Source organism: Strix aluco, chromosome 5, assembly GCF_031877795.1.
Source record: "Strix aluco isolate bStrAlu1 chromosome 5, bStrAlu1.hap1, whole genome shotgun sequence".
In the NCBI taxonomy this organism is placed as follows: Eukaryota; Metazoa; Chordata; class Aves; order Strigiformes; family Strigidae; genus Strix; species Strix aluco.
The window spans coordinates 45526445-45537483 of record NC_133935.1 but is presented as its reverse complement, the minus strand read 5'-3'; the positions used below and the strand labels follow the sequence as shown (position 1 = coordinate 45537483).

Here is an 11039-nt window from a genome sequence, read left to right as displayed (position 1 = left end):
GGCCACTAACTGCAAACCATCTTCCTTAAACCTACCACTTGCAAAGTGTTCTTCCTCCTCTAGCTCTTACAGGAAGAACAGAGAGAAGAAATACACATTTTAACTCCAGGGGAGGTATTCAGAAGCTTTTGGACTTAGATGTTACTCACTGGTCTTTTTCTTCTCTCCCTCCTCCCACTTTTGACTTCCTTTCTTCTGCAATAGCATAGGGCTTCTTTTCTTCATAGGTGTTTAAGGTAATCATCTGAGGAATTTTTTCTCCACATTTCTCCTTTCTGGGAGATGGAGCACATAGGGTGTTAGTCTGCAACAACAGAGCAAAGATTGGGTTCCCCTGTGCTCTGCAGGCAGACACTTTCTAGAGCTGGAATAACTTAGAAGCCACATCCCCCATCAGCAGAAATTTGTGGAGTGTATTCCGTGTGGGCAAAAACTATCCCTTTGGTGGTAGATCCTGAATCAGCCATGGCCCTGACGCTGCTGGAGCAGAGAGGGGGCTTGTGGCGGGAAGTGGCTCACACATGGGGAGGGACAGAGCAGAGCAGCATGTGAGGGGTGACGGTGGAGACTGGGTAGGGCAGAGCGAAGTGGTGGCAAGGGCTGCCACTCTGTCCACCCTCTCACGCCAAAGTCCACTTGTGCCTGTGAGCAGCAGCTGTTGGCACAGCTCTGTCCATAGTCGGGCTTCAAATGGGTCCAGCTGCCAGCTGTCAGGCTGCCGGGGAGTGCTGCAGGCCAAGCTCGCTTGTCAGGACGGGTGGGCTTGACAAACACTTCAGATTATGAATAAGGGACACAGGGAGGATGATCTGTTTCAGAACTGTTCCTTGTCTTTTTTGAGTCTTTTAATTGCCGTTCAAAATTATAGGTGCCGGGCTGGAGGGGGGAGGGGTTAGGAAGTTTTCATCCCCCCCTCATGCCATGCATTTTATGCCCTTTCTTCCCTTTTGTCTGTCCTCACTGGCTACATTACAAGCTCTCAGAGGCCCGGGCTGCCTCTTCTTATCCGTGTCTGCGTACAGCGCTCATTGCAACCGAGCCCTGTTGAGGCCTTTGGATCCTGCTGTTCCGCGTACAAGAATAATGCAGAACGCCTAAGGCTGCGCACAGCCAACACTTCGCTCCCTCTCCCCCCGTGCCCCTGCGGATGCCCGTATTTCAGCGCATCCCCCCCGGCCCCCGCGGGAAACTTTTGGTTAAAAAGGCACACCCAGCCGGCCCTCGGCGGCGGGGGCAGCGGCGCCCGGCGAGCACGGCCCCTTTAAATTCCAGCTGTGCGGCGGGGGGCAGCACCGCTGGCGGCGCGGCGCGGCGCGGGGCTGGGGCCGGGGCCGGCTGCCGGTGCGCGGCGGCGGAGAGCAGCCCGCGGCCGGCGCGGGGAGCGCAGCCCTGCGCCCGGGGGAGGCAGCGGCTGCCGGCGCCGCGGTCCCTCGCGGGGGCGGAGAGGATGAGGGTGGCTTCTGGCTTTTTTTTTTGCCTCCTCGCGATGATTTCCATAGTAACCTGATCGAGCGGTGCAATTTCGGAAACTGGGGTGGCTTTATTATAATTATTTCCCCCCCCCATTTTTTTTTTTTTTTCCTCTTCTCCTCTCCCCCCGCTCCCCGAGGAGTGCCAGCCGGCAGGTAAGGTGCCCCGACCCCGCGGGGGTATTTCCACGCCGCCGAACTTCCCCGGGCGGCAGCGGCGAGGCGCGGGGTCCTGTCCGGGGGGCTCCGCCGCCCGCGGCCGGGAGCGGCAGCCCGGGGCCGGGGCCGCGGCCGCAGCCCCGCCGACTGCCGGGGGGGCGGTACGTCGGGGCGGGGTGCTGCGGTACCGGGGAGCCCGGCGAGGGGGTTACCCCCCGGGGAGACCGCCGCGAGCTCTTCCTACCCTCTTTGTTTGCTTGTTCCCAGAGAGGGTTTTATTCTTCCCTTTGTTTCTCCCTCCTTTTCTTCTCCCCCCCCCCCCTCCCATCCCTCCCCTGCCTGGTTTGTTTCCTTGATCATCTTTCCTTCCTCCTCCCTTTTGTGAGGGTGAGAAATCGCACACACTTTACCTTAAAATCTGCGGTGAGCGAGGACGCAGCCACCCGGCCACCCGTTCCCGGCGCGGCCGGTACCGGCCGCATCTCCGCGCTTCCCCTACCCCCGGCCGTGCCCCCGCCCGGAGCGCTCCGCAGCCCCCCGCAGCCCCGCGCTGAGGCGGGCAGGGGACAGCCCTCGCCGTCGCGTCGGAAAGGAGAGGGGCCAGAGTAGCCCAAAGCATCCCCCAGTTGGGTGCCGTGGTCTGTCCCCCCCACCCGGGGCGGGGGGGGGGAAGCATATCGTGGAAACCTGTGAGCAGGTTAGTCTAGAAGCTTCTCCTTCCATGACCCACTCCTTGCCCACCCGCCTGGGCCCATCAGAGAACTTGAGGATGAGGGATGCATCTTCTTGCTGCTCCCTTGGCGTTGGGTTGGCAACAGCACTGATGGCCCCATGGGTCCTGAGCTGCCCCCCAGCCCCATCCCTGCTCCACAGCCTCCTCACGCTGCAGTACACTGTCTCCCCACCCAGGTGGGCTGCGCGGGGAAGGCCCCGACAGGCTTGGGCTGGGTGATGAGGACTTCTTCCAATTGCTGTCATACTCGGTTGGTAGTGCCGTTGCTACTGCCAGGTGGTAGTCGTTCGCCAGGCAGGTCTCTGCTAAAACTTACTGTTGCTTGCTGTCTTCCCTGGCCCTCTGGGTTTCATCCCTAGATGGTGTTTTTGAATGTGACTCAGTTTGGGGTGGGGGGTGTGTGTCATTTTTTATAGCGGTTTGACTGAGTGCAATGAATAGATGAGTCTGGTCAAGGCTTTTTGTTTCTGTCACAAGTGATCAATAATCATCTGGTGGTAAGATGATCTTATTACAGAAAAAGCCAAAGTGCACACTGAGAACAGCTGAAATACAAGGTCAATAACTCTTGGGTTATCAACGTTAAAACTGCTTTGCATATTTGAAGATGACGTATTCCTTTCAAAGTAAAGGCAACTTCAAGCTTTTGATGAGCTTTATTTTCAGTGTAAATAATTAAGCATACAGTTAACAGAGGAAACCAGCCTTGCTTTGGAGAATATTACCCATCCTAAAACATCCCTGGACCTTTTTTAACCTTTTTCTTTAGTCAAGGTGGACGAGGATCGCAGTCCTCTTAGGTGAGGAGTTTTTGTAGTTCCCAATACAAAGGTTGGTTTGTTCCTAGTGCCCGGCAACTGCTACAGGCTTTCCAGACACAAAAGAAAGGCGTAGTCTGTGGCCTGAAGATCGTGCATGCTAAAAAGGCAGTCAGCTGGAGGGTAACGCAGATCAACAACCAGCTCCACCGCCACCTAATAAATAGCTTCATTCTGGGAAATGTAACAGTTCAGTGAGACAAGTAATTGGTGCAGAGGTGCTGGTGGCTCAGGGAGGACCACTGTAACCCTCGGGTCGAGCCTTCGGTGGTGGCGGTATGGGGAGCTGGAGCTGCGAGAGGGGAAGCCCGGACCGGAGGAGGCACCGGGGGCAGGTGAGGCAACCTTTCCCAGAGAAGGAGTCGGATACAGCGCCGAAGCAGGGGAATACAACATGAAAAGGGAGCAGGGCAGATAATCAGCAGGGGAAGAGGTTATGCGGGGACTCGGAGCCTAACGTAAAAAGCTTGAAGTAATGAGTTTAATCTACGAAATCTAGTTCTTAAATTGTATGTGCTTGCCAATTAGCTAACCATTCTGCAAATCAGAATGGAATTCAGATCGTATCTTTGTAAATGTATTGACTCTGAAGTGCTGCAAGGAAAAAAAATCTTTCCTCTTTCCCCTACTGTGGGCTTTAAATATGAACAAAAATCAGATCTGAGAATTGAGGAACCTTTCAATATACTCACTTTCCTGAGTTCACATTCTATCTAGCCTAGACTCCCACAGTTAAAATCAAAAACCCCTATGGTAATATGACTCTAGGGGGCCAAATTCAGAGCAGTCATAGGGCATTTTCACCAGTGAACATTGCAGTGCATTGTGAGGAGAGGTCACCATCAGTTGCAGTGTGGATTAAAGTGCAGGAGATGTGTAGCTGTTACCTTGCAGGGAGCATGCATCCCACTATACAAAACACTTACAGTATAATGAGGGTGCCTATAGCCCTCTTGGGCTCCTCTGATGAATGCTTCGATGTTACATGTATCTAAAAAAGAGTTGCAGCATAACCTTTATTCTCTTGTATTCAAGAGTATGTTCATGTATGTATGTATTAGTTTATGTGTGTGTCATAACAGTTTTCAAAATGGCTGAATGATATTGATCCAATTACAAATTCTATGATACAATAACTGACATTAATTTAAATTTCAGCTTAAGAGAATTGTAAAAATAATGTCAGTTTTACGTCACTTAAGCAGCTATCTGTGCTAATTCATAGGAACTGACAGAATCCTTCATAAAGCATTGTTTCACGCAGATTTGACAGGTGTGGATTTACGAAAAGTAGAGAGGAATCAATGCCAGAAATTGCCACCAAGATCAGCACCCTGGGCAAGAATATTTACAGCTGTATTCTGGAGTCTGGGAATGTTTGTTTTAAATGGCTAGCATTAATGTGGTTTATACTACAGAGGACCAAAAATTCATTATGTTTGCTTGGTAGCACAGGGATGAAATAATACAGAATTTCTAATTTTCTTAGAGAAGTGTTATCTAATTCATGCTAAATTTTGCAGTTAAGCTCCACATTGAGATGGATCAGAGGTGTATGGCTGGGAGATGTGTAGGGTTTTTTTTTAATAGGGAATCTAATTTGCACTGATGCATGTGCATTTTTTTGTACTAGCCGCCTGTGGTATCGCCTGCACGTGTTGATGAAGCAGTCTGCCTGAGAGCTTTTAGAATTTGCATGTACAGAACTGGTTTGTTTATATGTAGATCAGTTATTACTGCAAAGGTAAGTGCATGCATGGAAAGTTGTTACCACAGATAGATGCTGACTTCTGAGAACTGGGTCCACTCTCTTTAAGATTTAAGAACTTTCATGTATGATGTCAGGGAAACAAGCAAGTTTGGGGACAAAAATACTACTGTGTTTTTGATTATGTTCTGCATCCAGCTTATGCTAGTCAGTATAATATACATTGCAAGGACCCAACACTATGCTTGCCATGAAAATACTTGGGATTTTGTCAGTGTAAAATCAGAGCCTTACCCAGATGCTCAGCATTTGCCTGACAATCATTATAAGAGATACTATGGTAAAACTTCCCTGCAGAAACGCATTGTAGAAAGATGTAATATGTAATGGTAATTGTATGTTTTGCTTTTAATCTTCTTTAACATTTCTTTTCTACTCTTGAAAATGACTGCATACAAATAGCACCTCTTTACTCAGTTGTTTTTTCCCGCTCTCCCATCTATATTTAGAATTGTATCCATTTAACTGAGTGGCAAATGTGATGTCTTTCTTCTGTTAACCCAACAAAAACAGACAGGGTAATGGGAGTGTGAGCTGGCCTCTCTTCTCAACTGGACATTAGCAGACCAGGATTTGGCTTTGAGTCCCATCTCTGAGCAACCCCCAAGGCTCACTGGTCCTGGTGCCCTGTCCTTTCAGTCCTCTGGAGTTGCACTCTCTTGACGCGTCACAGAAATCCTATGCAGGCCAGAAGCGTTTAAAAAGCTGGTCCTTATTCTGATGGAGCGTCTTGGTCCTCGCTGGCTGCTCAGAGCACTGCTTCACGTGGTTGTTTGCACACAAATCAGGTGTCCTTCGGGGAGCTCAGTGTTGGATGGTGCAAGCACTAGCGCTCCCTTCTATGTAGCTATGTACCAGCAAGTCAGGAAAATGTATGTAAAAGTGGCTTCTTCCAGGGATTTGTGTGAAATGGAGCCAGCTGATCCTAAGGCCTGATGAGTTTTAACTCTGTTAACTTCAGTAGAAGGAGAAGATGTTCAGTCTTTCAAGAATAGGCCAGTAAATGTCACTTATTGCAGTGACTGATTCACAGTATTTGTGTTTAGGTGGAGTCTAGAGAACTCCGACAGGCTCATGGCTCCATAGAGCAAATGTATTCCACATCCAGACACTTAAGTCAATAGGCAAATGAGACAGCAATGTCCTTTGAGACTAATTCCAAGAGACAGAATAGGAATGTGAGTAAGAAAAATAAGGTCATGCCATTATGTCTATTGGTATGTTGATGACTTTCCATCTCTGAACTTCATTTAAAAAATAATAATTATACTCTATCACAATATAGTCATCACTGGCTGGTTTACTTCTACACATCACACTGTAGCAGTGGGTGCTAAGCTGGAATTTGAAACAGAGGTGGTCCCAGTTCATGCTTGGAGAGTAGTCCACTGATGATACCTTTTAGATGGAAATATTGAAAATAACTGCGTAGTAACTGAAAGCTGGTGAAGTAATAGTGTTAGTAGAGAAAGTGGAGATTTATACTGAACCAGACAAACGTGCGTAAAGTTAAAAAAAGCCTAAGAGCTATTAAAGATCATAAGAAAGAATGCTTGACTGAGAGCTGACAGAAATAGAAAGTTGTTGTTACACCAGATTTTAATGAATCTTCTGTCAGTGACAAATAGAAAACTTGAGATTTTTTGGTTATTCAGAACCTTGCTCATAGAGAAATAAAATATAATCCTAGATTCCTCTTAAGTGGGATATCTTGCAGTATTCCAAATAATTTGATTTGGAGGGAAAACGTATCAAATGTGTTTACATGTCATAAAACCAACATGAGATATTTTTCATATTAGATTTATTATATATATGCCTTCTTCTATGTGGAAAAATTAGATGAATGCACTGCTTCTCTCTGTGTTATTGGCATTTTCGTTGGCAAGATGATGGATGCTGTTTGAAACAAAATGGTTTGCTGAAGACTAGGAGAATCATTGTTTTAGGTTTGGGAAGAAATGTCTTCCACAAGGAAGATGGTACAATCTGTAAATGAAGCATTAATCAAGTTTACAGCTACAAATCTGAAATTATGGTGCATTTACCTTTTTCAGGAATAGTTACTGTATTGAAGGGTCTGTTTTGCTCATATTTGGCTATTTTTCACAATGATGTCAATTACCTCATACAGTGAAATGTTACTTTTTCTCAAGTGTATATGTAACATCTACCTTTTTTTGGCCAGCAGGCTCAGTTCCACCTGGTTTTTAGAGGTGCATGTCTGCCTCCGTTTTATATAACATCCAGTTAGTTGGAAAAATTGATCCTAGGTAACATGGCAGTTTGGAAGAGCATGATGAAAACAAAATTGTCTAATAGTTCATTATGAAAAATTCTGTTTACTGCAGATGAACAGGTTTTATGGTAAAACTCCAGCTGGACTATAAAATTTCTGTCTTTGGTCTTTGGACTGTGTCCTATTGCGCCATTATTAAGCCATAAAAATTAGTAAAGCAGGGGGAAATACATTAAATTGGCAATATTTAAAATAACCTTGACAAAGCAGCAGTTAGAAGTTGTGGAAGGAACAGCTGATGAATTTTCAGAAGAACCTAAGATAAGGGTTGCTATGATCTATTTAAGGACACTGCAAATTCATGAAGCATCGCTCTTCTGGAAGTAGCAAATACAAATATCCTTACAGAAAGTCTTAACTTGCAACAGACAAAGCTGATTAGTCATCCAAGCCACCAAAATAGTTAAAGCAAGAGTCAATATATCTTGGAATATACACTGGAGAATTGCTTTAGTTATTTAAAAGCATTTCAATATGCATAAGGCACTCAGTTACACTACAAACTATTAGGCAATGTAAGACTCCAGTAAAATCACTATTACTTAATTTCGAAGTTTTATCTGCATGCCACAAACTGCTGTAGAGCTCATATATTGTGGGGCATGATTTCTTTAAGAAAAAGAAATCTTAAAGAAATTTTCTTTCCTTCTCTGAGGAAGCTGGAAAATATAAGTCTGAAGAACATAAGAAGAGGGTAACTTTGCATGTAGGAATTGCCTCAGTAAGACTGAGTAAAAGTGAAAGAAAGTGGAGTACACTACATCAGCACTGACGTACAGTGCATTTTCAAAGTGCTTGTTTTGGGATGCAGGCTGCTTATGAAGGGAAAAGGAGGGACCAATTTTGAGGTAATAAGTGAACTAGACCATTACTATTGAGGGTCTGGGAGGAATTTGTTTTTCTTCTGTGCTAGAAAACACTGTTTATGTAACATGTCCTTTCTCTTGAGTATCAAAGCAGTCCAGTGGTTCTGGGTCACCGTGATGCAGAGGTAATGAAGGCAAACCTTCAGACACTGTCACAACATTCTCATTATTTTGGCAGTGCATTAGAGATAATTTCAGCAATGAGGCAAAGCAGGTCTGCGTTGATAAGCAGGTTTCAAGCTGGATAGCCGGGTAGAAATAAACAGTCCCAAGTGGTCATATACCAGTTTAAAACCACCCTGCTGAGATTTTTATTGTTTGCAGAATACAGTGCCCAGATTATGAATGACTTCTAAATAAAAGCAATGGCTGTTTAGCTTTTTTTCCTTCCTCCCTCCCTCTGCCCAACACTAATCCTCCTAGAAGTTATGCTAAGGCACATGGAAGACAGGGAGGCAATTTGAGACAACCAGCATGGCTTCATCAAGGGCAAGTCTTGCCTGACCAACCTAGTGGGCTTCTATGATGGAGTGACTACATCAGTAGACAAGGGAAGAGCTGTGAATGTCATCTATCTGGACTTCTGTAAGGCCTTTGACATTGTCCCCCACAACATATTTCTCTCTAAATTGGAGAGATATGGATTTGATGGATGGACTGTTTGGCGGATGAGGAATTGGTTGGATGATCGTATCCAGAAGGCAGTGGTCAACAGCTCAATGTCTAGATGGAGATCAGTGAAATGTGATGTCCCTTGGGGATCTGTATTAGGACCACTGATCTTCATCAATGACATAGACAATAGGATCGAGTGCACCCTCAGCAAGTTTGCAGATGACGCCAAGCTGAGTGGTGCTGCTGACATGCCTGAGGGACAGGATATCATCCAGAGAGACCTGGACAGGCTTGAGAAGTGGGCCCATGTGAACTTCACGATGTTCAACAAGGCCAAGTGCAAGGTCCTGCACCTGGATCGGGGCAACCCCTAGTATCAATACAGGCTGGGGATGAAGGGATTGAGAGCAGCCCTGCCAAGAAGGACTTGGGGGTACTGGTGGATGAAAAGCTGGACATGAGCTGCCAGTGTGCACTTGCAGCCCAGAAAGCCAACCGTATCCTGGGCTGCATCAAAAGAAGCGTAGCCAACAGGTCGAGAGAGGTGCTTCTGCCCCTCTACTCTGCTCTTGTGAGACCCCACCTGGAGTACTGCATTCACCTCTGGAGTCCTCAGTACAGAAGAGACATGGACCTGTTGGCACGGGTCCAGAGGAGGGGCACAAAAATGATCAGAGGGATGGAGCACCTCTCCTGTGAGGAAAGAATGAGAGAGTTGGGGTTGTTCAGCCTGGAGAAGAGAAGGCTCCAAGGAGAACTTATTGCAGCCTTTCAATACTTAAAGGGGGCTGATAAGAAAGATGAGGACATTTTTAGTAGGGCCTGTTGTGATAGGACAAGGGGTAATGATTTTAAACTGAAAGAGGGTAGATTTAGAGTGGACACAAGGAAGACATTTTTTACAATGAGGCTGGTGAAACACTGGAATAGGCTGCCCAGAGAAGTGGTAGATGCCTCATCCTTGGAAACATTCAAGGTCAGGTTGAACGGGGCTCTGAGCAACCTGATCTAGTTGAAGATGTCTCTGTTCATTGCAGGGGGGCTGGACTAGATGACCTTTAAAGGACCTTTCCAAGCCAAACTCTTCTATGTTTCTAAAATATTTAATAACTTCTAGTTTTAACTCCAGTCCCATCCTCTTTCACCACCATTGTTGCCTGTTTGATGCTCTTTGAACATAAGTACATCTTCCATGCCTGCATGTTGATGAGACGGCAGCAGGGAGTCATGGCACAACATTCCAGGTTGCAACTCCAGTGACTCAATGGAACATCCTTTGGTGATTCTCTGAAATGTACAAAATTCCCATTTACTGGCTGTATTTGGTGTGGTTGCTTCTTCTTTTTCTTCTTATCTGACAAAGTTCTGCAAATGGGTTTCACAGAACACAATAACAAAGTATTTTTCCCCCCTTTTTTGCTTTTGTCCAGCAAATGCTATCTTTCCTAAAATAAGAAAAGTTCTTCAAAAAAGAGAAAGGACAAGCAGCAAAGCCAGCAGAAACTAAGACTTTATCATCAGATAAGAATACAGTTGAAGGTTGTTTAAATAAAGCTCCTCTGATTCTGAACATTGAAATGTCCCTTCAAATTTTTGAAAACTTATTTATGTTTCAACACTGCTGAGAAAATCAGCCTAATAGAGTGACTGGAACATTGGAAGATCAAAATATTTTACTTAGGGTTTTGTTTTGTTTTGTTTTGTTTAGAAGAAGGGGAGATATAGCAGGAAAATTATTTTTTTCTGGATGAAATTTTCATTTTTTCATTCAGGGCCAAGCTCTTAGTTTCATTGTAAAGAATTAAGGGCTGATAACACATTCCACTGACATATATAATTTTATGGACATTGCTTCCACCCGAGTAATCTCACCTTTCTCATAGCACTCCTGCCAATAAGAAAGATCAGAGTGCTCTTGACCATCTTTCTTTAGGTTACATGACCTACCTCCAGCCTAACCTCTCTCTTACTGTAGTACAGAGACTAGAGAGAACCAAATTCTACAAATCACTAAGTGCTCCTTTTTGGCACATACTGAACTGAAAAGACATTTTAGTTAGTTTTTAATAAGTAGGTAAAAGGTGTTGAATGAAAGGACTTCTGTAACTTGACCCACTATAGGTGTAGTATGAGAAACATACATGCTCTTTGATTCATGTGCTTTTCTATCACATTTTATTAATGAACAGATTAGGGCACAATGACAGTCTGCATCACTCACTCTTAGACTCTATTTTGCTGGGTGAATGGCAAAGTGTTATGGAAGTCTTGAATGTGATAGTGGCACTAAAAAAGATGCAAGTGATAGTTTG

At 45.4% G+C, this 11039-nt stretch overlaps 1 protein-coding gene across 1 annotated transcript in view; it reads left to right on the top strand.

Moving 5' to 3' along the window:
* The first annotated feature begins 1472 nt into the window (after window positions 1-1472).
* Window positions 1473-11039, top strand: part of NAV3 (neuron navigator 3) — a 562960-nt gene continuing 553393 nt past the window's right edge. Inside the window, exon 1 of the mRNA XM_074827171.1 lies at window positions 1473-1625. The gene's annotated coding sequence lies outside the window, so the exon portion shown is untranslated. The remainder of the gene's footprint in view (window positions 1626-11039) is intronic.